At 38.3% G+C, this 26,004-nt stretch overlaps 1 long non-coding RNA gene across 2 annotated transcripts; it reads left to right on the top strand.

The window, feature by feature from the left end:
* On the top strand, positions 1-25,937 carry LOC141368867 (uncharacterized). Of its 2 annotated transcripts, XR_012372302.1 has the most exons (5): positions 1-336; positions 7,241-7,405; positions 14,767-14,854; positions 23,490-23,609; positions 25,509-25,937. It is a non-coding gene; the product is annotated as an uncharacterized lncRNA (long non-coding RNA). The 2 variants fall into 2 exon arrangements; XR_012372303.1 differs by lacking the exon at positions 14,767-14,854 and having other exon boundaries at positions 10-336.
* Positions 25,938-26,004: the final 67 nt, after the last annotated feature.

Here is a 26,004-nt window from a genome sequence, read left to right as displayed (position 1 = left end):
GAAGTCAGACCTTAGCTTTTGATGCAAAGTAAATTTAGCTAGTGTTTACACTAGATACTTGATAAGGTTGTCCTTATCATAAAGAGAAATCAAATATCATGTTCAAGAGTGCTTTGTCCACCTATTTAAGTCTTATAGAGTCTCTTAAGATGATGTGAGGACATGCTTTTGTATTACATTGACTTTATTACCTTAAGTTTATTAAATATGTTTTTTATTATGCATTCTGGATCTCACAGATGCTCTGAAATACTCTGAACTTCCGCTTTTGGTTGGGGAGCAGGTGCTGTTTGCCATATCTGAGGATCAACTGTTGAAGAATGTGCTCATGTTACTGTAAGTAATGCTTTGGTGTGCGCTCAGTACTTTACAGTGAAAACAGATATCGGAAATCAGCAATGGAAGTCTTTTAGATTTATTTGATTTCTGTCAGCTGTCAGCACGAAAAAACAATCACAGTACAACCTGATTTTTTATACATTTCTGCAAAACCTACTGTAAAATATGTTATCTCTGGTACAGTTAGCTACATGTCCAGAAGTGACACTAAAATTGAATTTGACATTAAAATAAACATTTAAAAACAATTTAAATTGACACCTGTTAACATTTCAATTAGATCTATAGCTCAATGGTAGAGCATTGCATTAGCAACACAAAAGGTTGAGGGTTTGATCCCCGTGAACACTTAATGTGAGTTCACACCAGACTCGAGTTTAAAGTTTTGCACGAGATTATTGATACAAAGTCAATGCAAAGACACGATCAGACGCGTCCTCGCGTGGCGCGATGAGAATGACGCGATATGGGCGTCACGCTTGCCGCAAAAACATGCGCTATTTTCCTCAAACGCGTCTTCGGCCAAGTTGAAAATATTCAACTAGAGCAAAACATTTGCATGATAGGAAGTTAAATCCTGCGAGTAATCTAGAGCGAGTAACGCGATGGCCCGCGTTTGGTCTGTATGTAGCATTATACTGATAAAATATTTACCTTTTAATAAAAGCATCTGCCAAATGGGTGATTCTCGAGAAATTAAACTTATGAGGTGTCATGAAACATTTTGATAAAAAAATACAAAGTAAGAGTATCAAAATAAGAAACATACAGTTGCAAACATCTCTTCGTGTACTATTTTGCACATGATTTCAAATGACATCATACAAACCAATTTTGTTGTTTTTTCCACATTTAAGGGGAAAATTTTCATTACCGCAACGTATCCATGACTGTATTTGGGTTCTTTGACATGAAATATTTATAATTAAAAAATCTAAAAAATAAAAAGCTACAGTGCATGTTATACTATAAACATTTACAGTAAAGAAACGTGGTATTTGATGATCATTGGTAAATGTAGAGACAATAATAAGGAAGAGAAAAATGTCCTCATCCTCCACAACAATTTTCAATCATTGTTTAAGTCCTCAAGGAACTAACATTAAAAATAATAATAATAATTAGTTGGAAGGGACATAATTGACTGTGACACTCAAGATGGCTACCGGGTAAGCAGTTCTTATTTTTTCTCTCCAGATAAAAGCTGAAATTTAGTTTGTCGTAGTACCTAGACAACTTTTTGGTTCTCATTACCGAAACATGAGTTTGTAAATGCATATATTTAATGTAACATCATTTTGCGGTAATGATCATTTTTGATAATGATAATCTAAAAAAATGTAAATAATTATATAGGAAATATTTTTTAAATCCACTTAAAATAATGGTTATAGTAAGTTCAGACCTTAATCTTATATGTGCAAAAAAAGAAAATTGGCTTCAAGGGCTTTTAAAAAAAATCTGATGCTGGACACCTTCTAAGTCTGAATTTCGTGAGAATCACCCAGATGCATAAATGTAAAATGATGCATTTTTCTTATGGTGACACTCTCGGATAAAAGGTACAAAAGTTGTCACTGGGACGATACCTTTTAAAAAGGTTGTAATATGTACCATTTTGGTACATTTATGTACTTTTGAGGTACCAGTATATACCTAAAAGGAACCAATGTGTACCTTTAAGGTACCAATATTCACCTTTTTGAAAAGGTACTGATCAACTTTTGTCAACTTTTGTACCTTCTTGAACCTTCTTTTGAGAGTGCAGGACAAGATTATTATTTTTGGGTACGTTTGCATAAACAAGTACTTGCATGCTAGCTAAACTTCTAAGCGTGTAGTCATTGTTGATTCATATTAATGAGAGTCATCATAGTGTCACTTCTCCTAGGAGGAGGTGTAACTCCAGAAAAGTATTTCAAGTTGTGCAGAAATGCGTTTAGTCATATTTCTCATATGAGATCATGTAACATCATTGATGTTCAATTATGATAATGATATTATGGGAATGGTAGCTTAATTTAGAGACGTGCAGTTTTTTATTGGGGGAGGAGAACTGTTTTACTGATGAGGGTTGTTGTCATTTCCTGCATAGAGATCATTATTTCGGTTCCACTTTGGTGGCACATTTTCTAATAAGCGTGTGCGGTGCATATGCAGGATCCCTTCAACACGTTAGCAGGACCCCCCACACATGAATAACTAGCCCACCCGTATGACAGAAACGAGGTGACGAAGCTGTTTTCTGTTTCTATAAATGAACTTCAAATCTCTCAGCTGGCAAACTGCATTCCGTTCCACGGCAAGCCAATTCCAGACTCCGTTATTGGCATAAAACATAACCAAGAAAGCATCCAAGGCGTGCAAAAAGTCATTAAAGCAAGTCCTCGTGTTCACTTAGTGATGCACAGTACACACGCACAGCTTTAGCGTGCCTTTAAAGTGATAGCCGAGTTTCTCCCGCAGTGATTTGTTTCAATTAGCGTGAAGCTCTAATGCAGACCACATGGATCGGCGCTGTGAGACGAGGCGACTGAGGGACCGTCTGGCATCAGCGCTCCTCCGCAGTCACATCTGGGGACTTTTGTGTCTACGAGTAATGTTCACTTTCTGTGGTCTGACGTGAGCTGTTTGTAAGCTAGCAGTCGTAGTAGCTACCGATATTGAGCAATAAAAGTTATGATTTCTGTTTAAGCTTTTATTCAGGCACTTATCAGGACTAAGCAGAGTACAGCAGCTAGACAGGGCTTGTGTGTTGGTTGGAAACAGGAAAACAGATGAAACTTTCCTTTTTTTGTCTCTTATAGTCATGATTAGTCTCTGGAAACACCCGTGCGCTTTCAATAAAGTCCAAAAGTGGGGATAAAAGAATGAAGTCACTGGATTGAAAGTGATGACAATATCTTTCTGAGGTATTAAAGGGTTATTTGTAGACATCGTGGTGTCGTAAAATTAAAGTGGTTTGCGCAGTCTCGAGTGCTAAAGCCGAAGTGCTTAGCGTTTGATTTTTCTGTCTGAAAGAAGTGACGGGTCTATTATAGCATGGCTGCCCAAAAGGGGGCAAGCCAATCAAAAACCTGAATTTAATATTTATTCAAATAACTAAAACTGGATTTAGTGTCTTTGCACTGACTATCATAGCGTGCATCAACGCAGATCCCCACAAACAGGCCCCAGTCACATGAGGGCCAAAAACATTCAGCTGCCTCCTCTAGCTGTCATTGTTTGCTCTGGATTAAGTTACACTGTTCCCCAGGCGGGTATGCATGTTACTATTGGTCTCTGATCCTAATGGACGATTTCCACTCTTACTGGAGTCGGGGCACACACACACACTTGTACACATACACAATGTAAAGAGAGTTCAGAGAGTTGCTCAAAGCCCCTAACCCTTAACAGATGTGATGTCCAAACAGTGTTTTAAGAAAGTTAAAAATAGTTCATGATGCAGCTAACACGTATTTCTCTACACTTGGCTGCCCGCATATAAGAAGTGAACAAGAAATAGTATAAACAGCTACATTTTCATATTTTTGGAAATGTGTGGGGTGCTGGCCTGTGACAGGCTATTGGTTATTGTGGGTAATTGACAGTTTGTTTCTATGCGGTCGCTAGTGATTTTTTGCATGTCTGGTTGTTAAGTTTTGGGTGGTCGATAGGGCATTTTTGGATGGTTTATGTAAGCTTACGTAGTCTAAGGAGCCCACCCTCAGTTCTATTCCCATATCAAGGTTGCTAAATAAGGTTTTGTTCACTCGTTGATTCTTTTCCAATTGTATCATCTGCCAGGTGAAAATCTGTAATTGAAAAGTAATAAAAACATTTTTAGACAGAAGTTTAATGCTTGGCATTGATTTGAACAGTAAATATGAAATATAGCCGCCATCTCCTGAATGGAAAATGTGTAAACGGCCTATTCCCCCTTTTTTTGTTGGGCTTGCCAGGTAAAACGATACAGCTGTCAAATCATTTTGCTTTTATTTCATTATTTAAATTCACATTGTAACAGACGTTTTAAAAAGTTGTTATCGTGTGCAACAAGATATGAGTTCATTAGGTCCAGGAATGAATGGAAACAGTTGCTACAAAAACTACAAGCTCACGACTTGAGCTTGATGCCAAGCATATTAGGTCTGTTTCGTGACATTTAAAAGGTTATGAATCATGTCTAAGCTTGAGACTTAAATCTAAAGTGGGACCCGTGGACACACAGTGCGCCCTCATGAAGGCGCAAGCATGATGTCGGCCTCCCTCCCTCCCTAGGGTGTGTGGGATTTACACCACGGTGAGCGTGTCATAACAGATTTGGGCGAACACTTCCTGGCGTGTTGCGTCTCAATACAAAGACAGCAGCATCTGCAGATGTGTATGTGTGTTTGTGTCTATGTTAAGGAACCTCCCGTCGCGTCCACCCACGCCGTCTTCTCAGAGCACCACCCAGAATCAACCAGGTGTGTGAATGTAATTTCATGTGCACGCAGATGTACAGTATGTTGTTGGATACGGGCTTGTAATGTTTCACCGTAGTACAGACTGTCCACTCACCCCATCTCAATTTGTGAAAATTTATTATTTTGCTATGGATGGGTTACACTGCAAAAAATGGCTTTCTTACTTAGTGTTTTTGTCTTGTTTTTAGTAAAAATAACTTACATTAATATGTTTTTTCTTGATGAGCAAAATGTCCAAGGAAAAATATACAATTTAAGTAAATTAGTGCTTAAAACAAGCAAAAAAATAAATAAAATAATAATAAATCTGCCAATAGAATAAGAAAAATTTTCTGTCAAGACTGTTGTGATGGGACATTGACTTTAAATAGGTTGAATGATGTCTACCGTAGCCTGACGGGGTCTATATCGCTTTTACTCGTACTTTTAACTTAGGGTTTCGGGTAGTAACCCGAGCACAAAAAGAACTCCAAAATTCGACTCCTTAATGCATACGTCACTTCCTCAAATTCGGACGTGAGAGCGCATTTATTTTCCTGATGTTTTTGTCATGGCCGAAGCAGCAACTAAAAAAAAGAAACCTAAGGTTTTGTCGGAGGAGACCAGAAAGAGAAAAAGGGAGAGATACAGAATAAAAGGAAGGACGAGTATCAATATTGGGCCAGCATGCTCGCTGGTGTGAACTAAAAGTGAGGAGGAGTTCCTGACCGATGTTGACTTGGCCGTCATGCTTTTGGATTAGTAAGTAATGTTATATTGCTTGCATATATAAGTCCTGTCTGGCGCCCGAACACTAATAATTTTTTTTCTGAACGTGAATTTTGCTGGAGGCTACTTGGGGAGTGTAGAGAGTGACTTCAATGGCCCTGTCCCAAATGGCACACTATGTACTTGTGGTCCTCCTCAGAGTCCACACTTTGATGACATCATGCAGTGCAGACTTTAGGGACCCTTGATGCGAGTCCACGTGGTTGCACCGGAGTCTTATTTTGGGACAGACTCGAGCGTCACACCGGAAATAGGAAGAGAAGTTGCCCATCAACTCCTCCCTTCCGTCGTCTGATTGCTCTGATTGCTCTTTCGCAAGAACTTCTGAGTTGGTAAAGTGCGCAAAGCCTGCTGCAGTGCGAGCTTTGCTAAAGACCCTACCGACTTGTAGACTAAGCGAGCACTTGCAATTTAAGGCCACAAGACCGAAAGTCCACATGAAGTGCGCCATTTGGGACAGGGCCTATCACGTGACTCTGTGGCGTCGTAGTGGTGTCACGGACTTACGACATGGGTGACCTGGGTTTGATTCCTCTTTAAGGCAATATTTTTTTATATAAACTTTAACCAGGTGACCACCGTTACAACTGGCTTGTAAACGTGAGCTACGCATCACTTGGCGTTTGAAAAAAAAATAAAACCCATGAAATTATATTCATATGACATGCTGGAAGGCACACCGTGAACTTTGTGACCTAAAGAGTTGTCTTCTTTTCTTTTGCGACAGTGCTGCGGCGCTTGTGGCCTCAAGGGGCGCTACATGTGAAAAACACATGTCAAGCGCCCCTTAGTGGCCAAAAAGTTCTGTGGTGTTCGTTTAAGCACAAGTTTGCTTCAATTGTAATTTTTTTGTCTAAAAACTAGACTTATTTTCCTAGGTCATTTTGCTCATCAAGAAAATACATCTTAATTTAAGAATTTTTTGATATTTTTTCTGAAAACAAGACAAAAATACTAAGTAAGAAAGTCATTTTTGCAGTGTGCAACGACCAATCAACCAACTAGTGATCCAACAACTGACTTTTTAATTAAGGAGGTTGCGTCCATCTATTCATCTCATTGCTTTTTTCTGAGCACCAGAACATGAGTGAAAAAAGTGAATGAGAGCTGTGAGCTGTTTTTGAACACCTTTTAGGAAACATTGGCGTATTTGCTGAACCTAAAGTTTTTTGACCCTAAAGATATCTATAAACTGTGCTTCAAACATTACTTCAAAACACTGATAAAATTTGTTCTTGGTAAATCAAAGCATTCAAAACTTACAGACTCTTACTTGCGTAAATACGTATTAACTGTGAGGTAAACTAAAGGGGAGGAGCCATTCAATATGCCCCACCCTAACTTCTGGTTTTAGTGGAAAACACATCAACAAACCTGTGCATTTCAAGGTGCTTCAGTGGCTCTTAAAGTCTAACTACTCGACCAGTCAATTTAGAAAATCTTTTCCTTTAACCATTAACTTTTAACCACTTATATTAATGGGCCCTTTTGCAAAAAAAAATAGTTACAGTCTTTCTCTCTCTCTCTCTGAAGAATTCCTCAGTTAGTTCAAGCAAATTCCTGGACCAATATCCTAGAGATATGTTTGCTTATGTACAATACAGATCTTATAATACATATGTTTCGAGTCCAGCCTTGTACACAGCTTCCTGTTGCTCACTTCCTTTATGTTTGCTCTGCAGCTTACCGAAGGAGGGCAATATCCTGTCTCTGCATGCCTTCCCCATCCATCCCCTGATCTTTCACTCCTTCTGACTCTCCAAGGGTCTACGCCACAGCAGAAACCCAAGAACTGACCCGTGAAAGCTCCGTCTTTCAACCCTGCACCAGAGCTAAGAGGCTTTCATGTAAGTCCCTTGTCCTGTGGCCTGTCCGCTTTGTGGACACAGCACCCTGAGCACAACACTTAACCACGGCACACAGATAAACACAAGGGTTGTGGTGTGGGTACAGAACATCCGTCATGGCCGACTAGCGGAAAATGGATCCCTAAAGCCGAATCACTCTCTCTTCTGTCAGGAAGGAGTTAACCCCGCAAAGACTGAACATTAGGGGCAAATGTTAACAGAGCGTGTAATTAATGTCATGAGTCCCCCGGACCAAGGGGGCCGGCATGGTGCTCAGGAAGCCAGTAGGGTGGGAGTGTGCAGGAATTCATTTTTGATCAGTGGGTAATCTTTATCAAAGGCAAACTGTATCTTACTTTTGAATAGCTCAGAGAAAAGCAAACAAGATTATCAGTCGTAATGCCAAGCACCTTCCAAGAATTTTGACACGGTAGATATCACATGGAACTTTGTTGAACCTTATCCAGGAAAGCAGCACGGTATTTCCTTGATCATTTGGGAAATCACACTGGCCAAAATTTTACTCAGCATAGCTCCATATTACACATAAATATGCAACAGTATGATTGAGAAACCAAGTTGGAACCATGAACATACTGTATGAATTGTTATTGTGGTGACTTATTTCCACATGTTGGTTTTGGTTCTTGATCTCATTTAGAAAAGCATTTCTTATGTCTTTATTTAGTGGTGTACTATGTTTAGTGATATGTAAAAGTGGACAAAAAGGAATTGGACACCTACTATAAGTCACAGATTAAACAAATTATGCTTGAACTTTTCTCTAAACTAACTTCACTTCTCTTAGCAATATTGCAGTAGTTTATAACCTACAGATCACAGGGTCATTTTTAGTGGATTTATAAGGTTACGTCCCCTCAAGTGCACACGTTTGACATGTCAGAGGTGAAATTTGTCCCATTAACTATGTTTGACAACAAACACTTTTCTAATGTTACGTTTTATCATTTAATACCTAAAATCTTATTTTTGTGAAATGTTTATAATATAATGCAAATATGTTTTTGCACATTATTGGCCAGATTTATTAAAAATGGCAAATTAGCGTGAGAGCGCAATTAAAAAAAGTGCTGATCGGAGTGAAAATTTCCATCCTGATCTCATGAAAATACGTACATATTACAATAATCAGGATTTAAGTTGGGCCGTAGGCTGAAGGTCCCGCTCAGGGGTGCGACGTAACTCGCTTCTGAACTACCATTGTATATAGTTGGAGAAACTAACTACCTTGTCAAGGTTGTTTCCCGAAAACATAGTAACTTTGTTGCACATTCGTTGTTTGAACCATGTTGGTTCAACAACATAGTTGATGATGTCACATGGGAGGTGAAGTAGTAATTAATCTGTTTAAATCGATTTAATGTCAGATTACTGCTGTAAATAACGTATATTGCACCAGAAGACTGATTTTGTCATCGTGATTTAGTTATCTGTTTATTTTCAAGATATTTTATTCATTCCTCTTACGTCACTCCTCCCAGGGATTCCCCAGGGTCTTAAAGCTAGTAGAAATACACACCTGCACAATTTTCAAATGCAGCGCTTTAATTCTGTTTACAAACTTAAACACGTAAAATAAAATTTTATAAATTTAGAATGATGGATATAGAATGTACTATATGTTTTTTGCTTATCGTGTTCAAAAGCATGATCAACTTAAGTCCTTGCCGAATCTTAAAACCCAAGTGGAGAAATGTCAGACGTGGATCAAGCAGTGTAGAATTCACAAATATCGACATGATTAACAAAAATGATGTAGCTAACTTAGTACATCATTGCTTGCAAATAATGGTGGTTCTTTGTTCATAATGCCTATATTTAAACATAAAATAAGATGATTAAAGGCAAGACAGAGGGTGACTGACATACTTTAAAAAATATTTTAGCATTTTGTTAATAGACGGCCTACCCCTGAGTACCCCACAATGATCGTGGCTTTCTCTGGGTTAGTATGTGGGATGTTTACATTGCAAAGTGGTCAGGCTGATGTCTTGTGTTTATTCCACTGTTTGATTTAATAGATTATATTTAGAAATTTCACATGACCTGCTGTACATGAACAAAGCTGTTCCTCAATTTGTGTGTTTTTCATTTGAATGGTAAGCGTATGAGGGAGCTGCTGCTTGCGCTGAGACCTTACGTTATAGGCTTTAGCTTCAATTTTAATAAAATATTATCTAATCGGTAGCGTATTATTAGGGCTGGGCGGTATGAGCAAAAATTCATATCCCAGTATTTTTTTTAGGAATGCCGGTATCCGATATATATCCGGTATTTTTTACAAAAAGGATAAAAATGTTACTTGAAAGTCAAAGCCTTTATTTGAACAGTTTGTTGAAGTGAAGTTCTTAATCATTTATTTTTTTTTACTTTGTTTTGTGCACATGGGCATTATCATGTAATATGATCTTTAATCTATAATATAATTATAATTATAGAAAAGTGTCCTGCCCATACTATTGAAATTATTATCCATAAAATTAGAAACACACAATTCTCATTAATATACTGAACTGTCTGTAGCATTAAGATTTGTGTTCACAGAATTTACTAAAGTAGTCAATCCTCTTCATTAGAAGGGGGTGTCACGGTCCTTTTGTCCTTACAGTGTATTCCAGTCACAAAAATTGACAAAACTTAAAAACATATGATCCAAAATAATTAGGTTTATAGAACAGATGTGGTTCTGAAATCTGATTGGCTGCGTGCAAACTGATACTGTAACGCGCACACATTCAGCACATTTAAAGTGTCTTTGTTTCAGTCACACACATCCTCCCTTATTATTTCTTAATAATAATCTCATTAATTCACACTAATAGCTTTACTGAAGCAGCACAATCATTCGTTACTAATTCTAAAGTGACGTTTTAAAATTAAACGTAGACTTGTTTGTGGCTGTTATACTGGGCTTTGAATCTGAGGAAAAAGTTCACCACAAAATATATCTCCTCCGGAGTTTCTGTTTTATCTACGTACTTGTCCCGTCGAACTAAAGTATAAACGCAGTATCACTCACCTGATATTGCTATAATAGTGATGAGAAATAACTGCCCCAGATAGCAAAAAAATAGCAATGAGTCGGCGGACCACCGGCGGTGCTCTGGCGGCAGTAAGCGTCATAAGGGCGTAATCGCAAACAGGTCTGACGGCGGACCGCCGCGGCAGCCGCTTTTGCATAAATTAAGCAGTCGGTCCGCCGGCTGCATGCTGGCGGCATCTCGCAACAAATGAGAGTGACGTATTCGGCGGCAAAAGTTTCATCCCCGCCAGCGGGACGCACCTATAGCCGACAGCTTGGGGCTGGCGGCATATAGAAGCCATGCGGATATTTTTTGCTATCTGGGGCAATAGCGTCTTAGGTAAATAGGTGTTGTGATGGAGCATCAGACATGTTGTTGGGATGAAAGCACACATATGCAGCGGTAACTTTATTCCAATGATCTCTCTGTAAAAGCAGGTTGAGGAGACATTTTATTTTAGTTTTGATCTCAATTATTACAATCCTCCGAGTGCATGCAGCCGCAGTTTTTGAATGTCCACATTCATGAGGCGCATCCAAGCGTCACACAGAGTTTCTGCGTGCTTCTCCATGTCGCATATTTGCTGTGACGGGCGGGCTCGCGCAGAGCGCGTGTACGCGCGCATGAGTTGCATTAAACCATATCGATATGAACGGTATGGGTTAATTCCGCATCGCGTCGGGAACCCATATCGATATATCCCCTAAATCCGATATACCGCCCAGCCCTACGTATTATGTTGTGGATATATTCCTTGAATGCATACTGCAGTCCCCTTTGTCTTGCTCTTTCAGATCGCCAAAAATGACTAATTATGTTCTTGGGAATGTCTTACATCGGTGCATACATACTGTAATAGACTTGCCAGGCGCAAAAGCTTGACCAGCGTAGCAACAGTAACTAAGGACGGCGGGGCTTAGTGAAGGTCATTTAGCAAAGACATGCAAGTTGTTAAATGATGCGGCAAATACCAGACAATGGACAAACACAAACCTTAGTAAAATCTGTCCTCCCATACATTTTGGGTCTGAACGTGAAACTCTTAGAAGTGCAATTGCAACCAGAACAGTCACCAAACCAACTGTGTCCATGCCTTTTCAGTGCCAATATTTCACTGCGTATCTTAGTAAATCCTAACAGTAAATTTTTTGTTCTTAAGAAGTGTCTGAATACTTTTTGGGTCAGTGTATTTATTACTCATTATTATTTTAAGAATGACAGAACTGTGATAAGCGTACATGGGGAAATTATTGTAAATGACACCTGCAGGGACATACTTTCATGACATAGAGAAATTAGCCTTGTCGGTGTCGCTTGGGGCTAGACCAAACACTGATAGTCATCATACATGATCACATTGGTGTAGCCTTCCATCTACACAGAAAGGTGAACTGCTTTTCCTCTTTAAACCTGTCTTTTGTGGCATCAATCACACACACAACTGCTGGATTTTATCTCACCTTCTTCTGCATTCATTTCCCAAAACCTCTGGCACACAAGGTCAGCTACATCATGCAAGTATTTCTGTTTTATATTTCGAGATGTCTGGGTAATGTATTCAAATGACTGGTGACTTGCCAGACATTTACTGATATAGAGCTATCAGGAAACACTTAAAAAACATCCACATCTTTTAAGGGGTGAAGCTGGAACGAGCTCTAATTCCTTGTGGCAGACCAAAAGGTCTGGTTCTGAAGTTAAGATTTTATTGATAAATTCACAGAGTACGCGAGAGCTCTTATCACTGCAAGTGTTATATTTGGCAGCAGGTTAGGAATCCTCGCTTGCCTCCATGTTTTTCCTCATTCCCACCTTTTTTTCCCATTCAAATCCAAGTCTAGATGTAGAGGCTGTGGGACCGACAGTTAATCAGCATTGGTTGTTATACTAGGAATATGTGTTTAGTGAGTTCACAGTGCTGTTTCTTCACATGAAATGTTTGTTCAGGATAGACAGTTATTGCTCTTAAAGAAATTTCGTATACTGCGATATTCAGAACTTTACGGAATTTATTGAAACAAGCATGCACAAACTGGTTTCTGGGTAATCATAAATTCATACACTCACCTAAAGAATTATTAGGAACACCATACTAATACTGTGTTTGACCCCCTTTCGCCTTCAGAACTGCCTTAATTCTACGTGGCATTGATTTAACAAGGTGCTGAAAGCATTCTTTAGAAATGTTGGCCCATATTGATAGGATAGCATCTGGCAGTTGATGGAGATTTGTGGGAGGCACATCCAGGGCATGAAGCTCCCATTCCACCACATCCCAAAGATGCTCTATTGGTTTGAGGTCTGGTGACTGTGGGGGCCATTTTAGTACAGTGAACTCATTGTCATGTTCAAGAAACCAATTTGAAATGATTCGAGCTCTGTGACATGGTGCATTATCCTGCTGGAAGTAGCCATCAGAGGATGGGTACATGGTGGTCATAAATCAGGGGTGGGCAACTCCTGGTCCTGAGGGCCAGTGTCCCTGCAGAGTTTAGCTCCAACCCTAATCAAACACAGCTGAAAAATCTAATTGAAGTCTTCAGGACTGTTTGGAAATGACATTCAGGTGTGTTCGATTAAGGTTGAAGCTAAACTCTGCAGGACTGTGGCCCTCGATGCCCACCCCTGTCATAAAGGGATGGACACGGTCAGAAACAATGCTCAGGTAGGCCGTGGCATTTAAACAATGCCCAATTGACACTAAGGGGCCTAAAGTGTGCCAAGAAAACATCCCCCACACCGTTACACCACCAGCCTGCACAGTGGTAACAAGGCATGATGGATCCATGTTCTCATTCTGTTTAGCCAAATTCTGACTCTACCATCTGAATGTCTCAACAGAAATCGAGACTCATCAGACCAGGCAACATTTTTCCAGTCTACAACTGTCCAATTTTGGTGAGCTACTGCAAATTGTAGTCTCTTATTTCCTATTTGTAGTGGAGATGAGTGGTACCCGGTGGGGTCTTCTGCTGTTGTAGCCCATCCGCCTCAAGGTTGTGTGTGTGGTGTCTTCACAAATGCTTTGCTGCATACATCAGTTGTAACGAGTGGTTATTTCAGTCAAAGTTGCTCTTCTATCACCTTGAATCAGTCGGCCCATTCTCCTCTGACCTCTAGCATCAACAAGGTATTTTTGCCCACAGGACTGCTGCAAACTGAATGTTTTTCCCTTTTCACATCATTCTTTGTAAACCCTAGAAATGGTTGTGTGTGAAAATCCCAGTATCAGAGCAGATTGTGAAATACTCAGACCAGCCCGTCTGGCACCAACAACCATGCCACGCTCAAAATTGCTGAAATCACCTTTCTTTCCCATTCTGACATTCAGGTTGGAGTTCAGGAGATTGTCTTGACCAGGACCACATCCCTAAGTGCATTGAAGCAACTGCCATGTGATTGGTTGATTAGATAATTGCATTAACAGGTGTTCCTAATAATCCTTTAGGTGACTGTATATGCCTAAAGGACATCGGTCAAACTGTCGCCAGACAGCAGGTGCCTTTGCACTGACCCATACTTCCTGTATTGAATCAGATACTAAAACAATAAAGTGTACGTTTTATACCATAGTAAACTCAAATGGCATCTATTTATCAAAGTGAAACGCATACACAGGGGCGCGCATCATCTACGCTGAGCGTAGCTGCGTCTGGTCGTAGTTTCAGATGATGCAACATGCGTAAATATTTTTCACAATGTCAGACGTAGCTAAGCTTGACGTAGGACTTACACCCAACTTCTTAACGTCCGGCTGTTGCAACTGGCCCCTGGTTATTTGCGCATGATTAAACATGAGTCTTTAAAAACAAATCTTTTTAGCGTTTTTTTTTTTTTGAAGTGGGTATTGGGGGTGCACCAACCCGGTTGGGACTTAGAAGGGGGTGCGCAGGAAAAAAAGTTTGGGAACCCCTGCTCTAAGATTATCTTGTCCCGGGCCCAGGCAAGACTGTCAGCGGGCCTCAATGCAGACATTACAGGCAAATAAACCACTCGGGCAGCCGCAGTTGATTTTTTAGTGAATTCATTCGTAAGACACTCTGTGTCCCTCATATGTCACTGGCCACTGGAGATGACGAAAGCTTTCAGACTCTCTTGTCAATGGTGGTTAGTGGCCCTGCCACATGAGAGCATTCCTAAAACCCTGCAGTCCCACCACAAGCTCATATTTACTGTGTGGTAGAATCTCCACATTGAAAACCACAGAAAACACATGGGCCAAACACAAACTGAATACACACACAACATGCCGCCGATACACACACCAACACACATGAAAACCTCCTCACTTCTTTCTTTTCGTCCTTCTTCAAACAGACACCCCAAGCCAGGCCATATGTTAGAAGGCAAGAGGTTTCAACATCCTCCATGCTAATGCAAAGAGATGTGTGGTTTCGCCACGAGTGTGAGTATAAGGTTGTTACTGATACTACATCCGCAATGACACGATCTTACATCAAAACCAATTTTAACTTTTAACGTCCCCGAAATGGCATCAACGGCCTTGTCGTGCTGAATTAGTACAAATCCTGGTCTTAGGAAATTTAATTGACCTCGGTTTAATAGCTTTCACAGAAAATTTCCTCTCTTTTACGATTGCCCGTTGCTCCTGTTATGAGATGGACTCGCTTTCACGTCAAGCTTTCCTAGATATAGACGTCCTATTAGCAGCCAGTAATAATTGTGGGTTGTCTTTCCCTTTGATTGTGAAGTGTCTCGGTAGTTTTAGTGGCACTTGGCTATTATCATTCTCCGAGGTAACACGCAAAAGCCCCTTTTATGTCTTCCCTGAACTTTGGCTAGCTGGATGTGTTTAGGAGAGTTATAATGTAACAGAGGTTCAAAAGACTTCACTACCTTCCATTTACCTCTCCTGCAGTTCATGTTGTGTCGGTTTAATATGCTTCTATAGGGGTCTGGTCCTTATAAAAGCCAGATGGGTCAAAAGAAGAGAGGGAAGAGAAGCTGAAAGGATGAGATGAGAAGGAGATGGCGCATTAAGAATGAGGATGGAGCTTTTATTATGGTAAAATGAATAGCACCCGATGTCATGTAGCTTTTAAGTATTTCCAAATTAAGCAAACAAATTATTATTAAAGTACAAAAGTCATTAATAGAGAACAAAGATATGCATTTAGAAGAATACTTGGTAATGTCACTGTTATAGACAGTCCTGATGCACATATATTTTAATACAGATCTTCATTGTGATCGACCATCCCTACTTTTGCTTTATAAAGTCTTAAACTGGTTTAAAGGGACATTCCACTTTTTTGAAAATAGGCTAATTTTCCAGCTCCCCTAGAGTTAAATATTTGATTTTTACAGTTTTGGAATCCATTAAGCCGATCTCCGGGTCTGGCGGTACCACTTTTAGCATAACTTCAATAATGCACTGAATCTGGTTAGACCATTAGCATCACGCTAAAAATAACCAACGAGTTTAAATATTTTTCCTCTTTAAAACTTGACTCTTCTGTAGTTACATTGTGTACTAATCCCGCCTGAAAATTAAAAGTTGCGATTTTCTAGGCCAATATGACTAGGAACTATACTCTCATTCTGGCGTAATAATCAAGGACTTTGCTGCCGTACCATGGCTGCAGGAAGCTTAATAATATTAAGCAGTGACCGAAAATAGTCCCCTGCTATTGAAAGTTACCAAGGGGACTATTTTCGGGCACTGCGTAATATTATTGTGCCTGCTGCAGCCATGTTATGGCAGCAAAGTCCTTGATTATTACGACAGAATGAGAGTATAGTTCCTAGACATATCTGCCTAGAAAATCGCAACTTTTAATTTTTCGTCAGCCTTAGTACCCGATGTAACTACAGAAGAGTCAAGTTTTAAATAGGAAAAATATAAAATCTCTTTGGTTATTTTTTAGGCGTGATGCTAATGGTCTAATCAGATTGAATGCATTATGCTAAGCTATGCTAAAAGTGGTAGCGCCAGACCCGGAAATCAGCTGAATGGATCGCAAAACGGTAAAAATCAAATGTTTCATATTTTCAAAAAAGTGTCCCTTTAAGAACAATTGAAAAAAGTTTTTGGGTGAACAAAAAGTGGCTCTCATATGACATTGCTAGAGAGAATCCTTTGTAGTACCTATTTTTTAAAAGTGTTGGAACTGACCCTTTAGTGCAGTGTAAATCACATTGGCAAGTAACTAAGTTACTCACTTATGACCTTATAAACTTCCTTCACGTCATTTATGTTAGTAAATAATATTTTCACGAGCTGTGTCTCACTTTACCAGGTTTCCTTGGAGAGATGGTGGGATGCTGTAAACTTTTATGGCGGTCTGGAGGTGTGAGATGAACCTGTCTGTGCCTCACCTTCATTATAAATCTCAAGTTGCGGTGACGTTATAAGAGTAGTAAATAAATTTCAATAAACTCAAAAGTCATGTTCATCAGTAAACAGCGAGGCTGCGGATAAAAGAGGGAGAGAGGAAGAGGAAAGTTAGATACCGAAAGAATTGGCTCCCTAAAACTGCTTATACTTACTGGCTTTTCAATACAGCATAAAGTTTCAGCCAAAACCTCTGAGGCCTAGATGGCCACCAATACCGTCATTATAACCATTCTGTTTTTCTTTTTCCTGGTTAACAGGCAAACAAGGTTATGTCATTCACACTTAGAGGCCCTGCTACCGAGAAGGTTGTGGATTCTGAATGTAGTTACAAATGTTGTTGACAAGAGTAAAAGTGGCAGGCACTTCCACCAGGTCCTCTTTTAACCGTTTTTATGCTCTTTGATCATTTTAAGTGATTTGTGCTGTACTTATGTTTAACTAGTTTTAACTTCACTGTGAGATAAAGAAGCCCAGGCATGTTTTCCGACATGAAATTCTTGAGGAACGTTGATTGAGTGTTAAGTTATGTCAGGGCTTAAAGGTTTACATCAAGGTTCAAAGTGTTAGATGCGGTACAGTATGCTGGGAATGGCGGGCCTGTGGTTCAGAGCAGATATGGTGCTGTCTGGTCAAACAATAATCTGAAGTGAGACGAATCTACGATAATCGCCAAGCCCAACAGCGCTGACAGTGAAAAGAAGGAAGACTGACGAAGCGACTGCTTAACAGCGCCAAGAGTTCTTCATGTGCGCTCAAAAGAGGGAGTAAGAGAGAGAAAACGCTGCGTATTTACTCAGGTGTGTTCCTATGCTTGGCAACTGTGCTACAACAATATTGAAAACAGGCTGCTGAACAACTTGAACGATGGGATGATGTTTCAGTCAAGTCTCAAGAGCCCCCCTCCTCAAAACTTAGCTTTATTCAAAACATTAGTCATGAAATTCTTGATACTAATAATAATAGTGATTCCCACACAACACAATCTTTCATTTGCACATCCTGTTGGGAAAAAATGATACTGTAGTTGTGTTTCTGGTGTTATGCTATATATTTGCTGGTGCATGATGATACCTTGTTCTGAAAAACATCCTGACCACTGTTTGATCAACTTTTAGCTGGTCTGTAAGATGTTCTACCAGTTAACCACCAATTTGGGCCAGTGAATTATCAGCTGTGACTAACACTGTAAAAAATTGCTGTAGTTATGCAGCAGTTTGCCAGTATCTTACTCTAGATTTATATTCATTAAATTTATTAGCAAAAGTTTGATCAAAGAAAAATGAACATTAAACATTAACAAGTCTTTTTCTTTACAGAATAAAATTATATAATAATGCAAAGCATTCTGGGAATCCTTTTTTCATTTTTTTCTGATTTTAGTTCCCAGAAACGGTAAAGATAAAGATAAAGTCTTGTTAATGTTTAAAGGTATAGTGAAAGATTTTCTCGAATTTTTTTAAAAGAACCGCCCCTCCACTTTTTAAGAGGCCTTTCTCTTCTTGACATACAATTCGTAGACACTTTTTCTCTTGCGAACCTCAGTCATTTTGAAAAAACAGTGAGAATGCGAGCTTTAATGAATGGCTGAAGCTGTAACCCACCACACATATACACCTGAAAGTGCGCATGTGCAGAAAGCGAACCTAGGGACGAGCACATAGGAAGGCCTTACGTAAACATATCACCAGAATGATTGACAAGTGATGCAGGCTTGTGCACACTTCAGAATTTCAGAATTGGCCTCCATTCAATTCATGAATTTGAATTTGAATTGAATTGACTCCGCCATGGAAGTTGAATTTGAATTGGAATGACAGGAAGTGGAATTAAATTCATGGCAATTCAAATAAATTCCACAGTCACACAACAGAAAGAATCTCACATACATTCAGTGTTAGAAAAGTTACTTTGGAAAATTGTTTGGCAACCATTCCAAATACTTGGTTAAAGTAAAGCATTCTGGGGAATAAAGTCATGTTCCACAAAATTACAATAAAAAAAACTTTATTTGTTATGTGACTAGAGTTTTTAACATTAATTGCTGGGGGAAAACATTTCCTGTTAATGTAATCTGTACAAGTAATTCAAACTAATATAATTTTTAGAATATGTAATGCAATCATATCTGACATTTACTGAAAGCTTCATTTTTAACACTTCACTTACTGTATAATATGTATATGAATTTCTTGGAATTTCTATTGAATTGCAATTCTGCTACCTTTAATTCAAATTCGATTTTTAATTCTAGATCCTGTTTTTGACATCAATTCAAATTCAATTCAAAATCAAGAATTGAATTGGAATTCAGGAGTCATTCTCAATTCAATTCTGAATTGTGCACAAGCCTGAAGTGATGACCAATAGTCTTGATGATCCACCTGGAAAAAGAAAATCTTCCGCTATACCTTCAATGTTCATTTATCTTTGAACAAACTGTTGCCAGTAAATAACCTAAATTTAAATCTACAGTAAGTTGCTGGCAAACAGCTGCCAGGTAATACTGCAATTTCTTTAGAAATTTTAAGATCTTAAAACCAACTTTTACCAATAATTTTCTAAAAAGGTTTCTAATGCTAAATTGTGCAGTAAAACTGTTTCTCAGTATTACAAAAACACAATCACATTGTAAAGCATATCTTAAAAATAAACGTACTTCATAAGATGCTCCTCTATACAGTAGCTCAGTAGTAGGTTTTGTGTTCAAACACAGGGAACACACATGATGATAAAAATGTATACCTTGTAATGCACTGCACTATCACTTAGCTTAAAAATAAATTTTTATAACAGTGATGCCATAAAATAACTATTTCTGGTTCACCAAAGAACCAAATAACCTAAGGGTTCTTCAGATGTTAAAGGTTATTTTATGATACCATACAGCCAAAAATGGTCCCTTTAAAATGTTGATGTCTTTCTTTCTTCAGTCGAGAAGAAATTATGTTTTTTAAAGAAAACATTCCAGGATTTTTCTCATTTTAATGGACTTTAATGACCACACCAACACGTAACAGTTTTAATGGAGTTCAAAATTGCAGTTTCAACAGAGTTTCAAAGGACTCTAAACGATCCCAAACGAGGCATAAGGGTCTTATCTAGCAAACAATTGTCATTTTTGACAAGAAAAATACAAAATATGCACTTTTAAACCACAACTTCTCGTCTATCTCCGGCCTTGTGACGCGCCAGCGCGACCTCACGTCATTGCGTAATGATGTCGAAAGGTCACGTGTTACATATATGAAACGCACGTTTGCGGACCATTTTAAACAATAAACTGACACAAAGACATTAAATAGTATCATTCCACATACAACAATGTCGGAGCGGTCCTCTTTCTCCATACTTGTAAACACTGGGGCGTAGTTTCGCATACGTCCTCCGTGACCTCTTGATGTGAGGACGTATTGCGTGAGGTCGCGCTGGCACGTCACATGACCAGGGGAAGACGAGAAGTTATGGTTTAAAAGTGCATATTTATTATTTATTTATTATTATGCCTCGTTTGAAATCGTTTAAAGGACTTTGAAACTGCAATTTTAAACTGCATTAAAACTGTTAAGTATTGGGGTCCATTAAAGTCAATTAAAATGAGAAAAATCCTGGAATGTTTTCCTCAAAAAACATAATTTCTTCTCGACTGAACAAATAAAGACATCAATATTTTGGATGACATGGTGGTGAGTAAATTATCTGGATTTTTTTAAATTAAGAAAATAGACTAATCCTTTAATTATTTACCTCTAGAGTACAAGGACCTTACAACTTACAGTATACTGTACATTATACATCTACAATAACTAGAAGGTCTTGAATTCAAGTATTGTAAGTTAAAATGATTTAATGCGTAAATGTATTAGTGTTCAACTGTGGCTTTTACAGCTCCAGTTCTTGATATTGGGTCTCTACCTATACAATGTGGGGATAAGACTGTATTAACAGTCATCCAGAATGGCACATTTAATTCAGTGACATCATTGTCTGGATGAAACTTCAATCGCATGGGCTCTGAAACTTTACATGCCCCACACAATGCAACTGCAGCCTGCCAATGAAAATACATGTTTGTTCTGCTTCTCCTCAGAGCTATCCAGACCATTACCTATCCTGCTGGACTGAAGTTTTCCAGAAGACATAGGTTTTTTTTCCAGGAGGTCTTATTTTTAAAAGAAAAAACACATTGCGTTGTGTACTTGCTTTAATATGTACAGCAGTCGCACCGCACTCTTAAACCTCCCCGTTGAGTGTTTTTTTGTTTTATTTATTTGTGTAATACATTTTGTAGCTTGTTTTGATTCAACCTGTCACATACGATTCCAGATTACATGTGTTATTTACGTAATATAGTGTCTTGATCAAAGATATTCAGATTGAGGCATTGTAGGACGTCACCCAACAGAGATGGAATGTGAAGATGACTGAATATGTTAGGGTGTGTCTTCCTATTGAGACACTGTGTGTGGGACGTAAGATCATTGCCTCTGTCTGGTCCTTGATGAGGACCTCTGCTGTATATAGACCTTGCCCTATGGGTTCTTCTATGGTTGTCTGTGGCAGATCCGCACCGCAGCTCTTTTCCTCCAATGGCCTCGACGTTCCATAGGGAGATGGAGACTTTGCAAGCTACAGAGATAATTTAGGAGGGGAGAACAAAAAACGGTAGACTGCAGTACATTGAAAATACAGTAAAGGCTAAGCTGTGATTGCACTATAAACTATTTGTTATTTCAGGCAAAAATCACAGGGCGTCCGCTTCATAGCTGGTTCATAAACTTCATAGCTGGTTTTACAATTACCTACTCTTTCAGGTTTGAAGTGCTGAACTGATTCTCCAACGCTGTTCAGGGATCAGTACAGTGTAATGTGTACAGTTGGCAGGGGGGCTTTGACATTAGGGAGGATATTCCTCATCTGTTGGCCATTGTTGGAGATAATGGGAGCCATATTATATCAACACTACATCATAGGCAGCCTATGACCCCCGTCTTATTTTCAGTGATGCCATTCTGTGGCACTCCCAAGACGGCAATCACTCGTGAGGCACAATGGGATAAACTTTCACCTCCGTCTCAGCTCAAAGTTGGCTCAGATGTTCTTTTTTCGACTGACCAGGATTTGGGGGTGCATGTATAACAAGTTTAGCAACTTTTCCAGAAAGTATAATTGAACACAAGCGTAGCCAATTAAGGGCATTTTCTTTGTGTTTGTGACCCTGTGCTCTATATAATCTGTTAAATGATTTGCATTCGCTATAACCGAGTGGATGTTTGCACACTTTTTCCTTCCGGACTGGCAACTGTTTTTTTGTTTTTTCTTAACAAGGCATGTTTACAAGATTTGTTTACAATGACATAATCAAAGCACTGCTGCAATGCATAGAGACTTCGCCCTGTCTGTGGTCGACTGTGGTAAAATGTAGATTTTGCAAGCTGTTCTGGAATTCCAATAGGTCAGCCTTGTAAGCTTCAAATAAATGTTCGTCAGATTCATTTCACATGATGGCTTTAAAGAGGCTTGAGTGAAATAACAAGATCTGTGCATTTACTTATGCATATAAAGACACTTTTATCCAAAACAAATGAGTGGATAGCCTTTATTTTCCTTGGTTTTGAACCCATGACCTTGGTGTTGACAGCACCATGTGTTGCCAGCTAAGCTACCACAATACGTATTAACGTATTATTCAAATAATAAATGAATAACTTTCATGTGGCTCAGCTGTGTTGCTAGCAATGCAAAAGTCAAGGGTTCCCTTTAGGGAAGTTGCGCCACTCAGCAGCCATCTTTGCAATGACTCTGGGCAGCTATTACAGCCATCCGAGACTACAATCCTATCTACTTGAATGGAAAGACAGATATCTCTTAAATCGCATGCTAAAATCACATTCAAACAACATATTTCTGACCAACAATTAAACCTGACATTAACGGTTCCATAACCTTTTTGTTTTAAAACTCAAATTAAACTAAACTAAACGCACCTTCTATTCAGAGATGTTTCAGCCATAGATTAGTAAACCCTGTGGAGATTTATATCCCCTCCAAAAATGGTCAGAACTTGTTGTTTATGTATATGTATTTACTATTACATGTTTTTAAACTATAGCAACTTTTTTGTTGTGTTAGCAAACACTTTTTTAACTTGGGTTAATTTAACAATTATAATGTTTGGGTCTGCAACATTTGATCAGACAGGGGTATAACTTTGGTTGCGGTCTCTCAAGTGTTCACTGACTTTCGTGGCAGGGATGCCAGATTTGTGCAACAAAACCACCCCAATTGCCATTTTAATCTAAACCAAACCAATAATTTTCATAAATAAAATAATCGTACCTTCATTTTGACACCCGATAAACAAAATTTCTCTACTTTTAACCTACAGGATAGGGATGCTAAGTGGGCCAAGTGTACACGTAAATGCACTTTTCTTAACACGTTTTTTTGTTCACCACGGAGGTCCATAGTAGTAAATTACTCTGTACAGAGAAAGCAATACCTCAAAGTGTTATGTGTGTACCCCCCAGACCGCACAAGTTATTAGTTCTGTTAGACAGTGTCTAATGGTTTAACACCAGGGGCCTCAAACCAGCATTTTGCTGGTAATTAGAGGGCAGTGATTTAGTCCTGTGGAGAAGCAGGCCACCAGTGAGCTCACTTCCTCTCATCTTCTCACCCATAGTCACGGCTCCTCCTGAACAATGAGTCAACCCGGTGCCTGAGCAGCCTATGCCAGACAGGAAGCCCCATCTGCCCTGCGCCCGAGCTCATCATGTGCCAACTGTGCATGGCATGGTTTCAGGTAAAACTGATTAAAGTAAAACTACAAAGGAGAGTAAGTTGACTCCTGCTGGCTCTGCTGCTTGATCTTTATATTGCTTTTGCTTTTTTACACACTGACTCAAACAAACAGTAAAGTTGCTGGAAATGTATGTGAACCGTTTGTATACGTGAATTTCTGAAAGAAACTGTTATACGGTTTCTGATCCATACATTAACTAAACTGATAGATGCACACAGTCGGGTTATCAAGAGACTTTTGATTGAGATTTGTTCACATGCTTGAAGCTGTAAACACTCTTAGAAAGAATGTGTTAATTTTTTACACTTTGTGCGTTAAGCTTTTAACACATTATGTGTAATTTTAACACATTATGTGTCATTTTGTGTTGAAGTTGTGTTAAAAGTAACACAAAATGTGTTGTTTCAACAATAACACAGATATGGGTGGATTCTGGGACAACGCATTTAGTATGTTGTCCTAGAATTAACACTAATGTGTTGTTTTTAACACATTCGTTCTATGAGTGAAGTTAAACATTTGGATCTTTAAAGCGTTGACGGACAGTTTATGAATTGTATAGTCTTCCTGCCCACACAACAACAACAACAATAAAAATACATTTCTTTGGCCAAAAATATGTTTTAAATATATGTCAAATACATTTTATAAAAAGTAAAGCTTAATTAAATATATTTTTGAATTTGAAATATATTTAGTTTTAACCTTCATATTTCAACATATTTCAAAATGTCTTTTGGGGGCAACAAATCTATTTCTAATTTTACAACCCATTCAGCAAAAATATATATTTTTCCTAGCCAAAATATAAAAGTTTGTATAAAATGTATAAAGTATAAGTATAAAAATATTAAATTATAAGTATATGTTGGCAATTGAAAATATATATTTATGCAATAAAATATACAAAAAATTGCCAATTTTTTTTTAAATACATTTTGTTAACATATTTCAAAATATATTTCAGTACATTTATTTTTGGTTATTTTTGTATTTTTTAAAAATATATTTAAAATTATATTTGAAAATATATATTTTGCCCTATGGCTGTGTTTTATTAATCAGCTAGTGAATCATGGTCTTAAATGCAGCAAAATTAGATTTAGATTATCTTTTAAATACATAAATGTAAATAAAATCCAGGTAAACGTAATTCTTTGTTGGAGCTTTTTACATGCTCCAAACAAAAGCAATGGACAAACATAAGACAATTGTTGACACAATACGTTTATAGTGATTTAAATAAATGTAGATAGATCATTTGGTTTTGAAAGAATTTTAACTCATTCCCCACCAGCCTTTTTATTTTTTAAAGTTGCCCGGCAGCATTTTTTTTGTGATTTTCAAAAAATGCCTTTTAGGAAAAATTTCTTCTATAAATATATAAACCTACAAATATAGCAAATATATCAAATGAAAGAACAGATCCTCTGCTTTTAAACAAATAAAAAACTGGGAAATAGTTTCATCCTATTTTAATTTCTTCCCTTTTTATTGCCTCTCAAAAATGGGTAGGTTTCTTAAAATATACCAAATATTGATCAAAAAGGTGAAATAATAGCATTTTTGTAAAGGAATTTTGTTAGAGATCAGATTCAACATGATTATCAAAACATACACAGAGTTTAAAATTAATTAAATTAGTTTTTGCTTCAAGTTTTTTAGAAATTGGGTAGTTTAGCCATCTAGTGGATAATTGTGGAATTACAGATTACCGTAAAAACTTGTCAGGAAAGCGTCATTGGCAGGGAAAAGTTTTCTCTTAATTGACTAGATAACTTGTCAATGGCGGGGAAGAGTTATGTTTGAAAAATTGTTGAGATCTTGTGAGATTAAAGGGGATTTAAGCTTTTCATTTATTTTCATCTAAGCTCAATCATTTGTGCTTTTTGTTCCTAGGTGGAGAATTTATACATGCTCATAGACAAGCAGTTACTTAAAATGCTTTCAGAGAGATGTAATCATATTGCTATGGAATACAGGTGGTTTAAATGAATACTCTCATCCCAGATGTGGCAAGGTATATGATTCAATGCCTGTCATCATTGATTGATTTTAATCATTGTTAAATGCTTCAGGGGTTCCATATGTGTTCTGGGGACCTGTGTTTCCCCCTTTACATGTCTCTCTATCTTTGCACTGTTTACACTAAAGCAAAATCCATGGTCAGATTAGTGTGGTCTGCCTAATCTCAAGCACTCCAACATTAGCGTAGAAGTCACTTTTAAAGGATTTTCTCTGAGCCATCTGATGCAGGTGTTCTGCAAAGATCAAAAGAGCCAAAAGTAACCCAGCTCAGATTGTGATCTGGTTTTATCCCATCATGTACATTGTAAAAATGCTTTCTGTCTCCAGCTGTGATTTGAATCCGTCGACGTCGAACATGAATTTCCTC

The sequence above is a fragment of the Misgurnus anguillicaudatus genome, chromosome 11 (genome assembly GCF_027580225.2).
Source record: "Misgurnus anguillicaudatus chromosome 11, ASM2758022v2, whole genome shotgun sequence".
Classification (NCBI taxonomy): Eukaryota; Metazoa; Chordata; class Actinopteri; order Cypriniformes; family Cobitidae; genus Misgurnus; species Misgurnus anguillicaudatus.
Note: the sequence above shows the minus strand (reverse complement) of the source record. Positions and strands in the feature narration are given on the sequence as shown.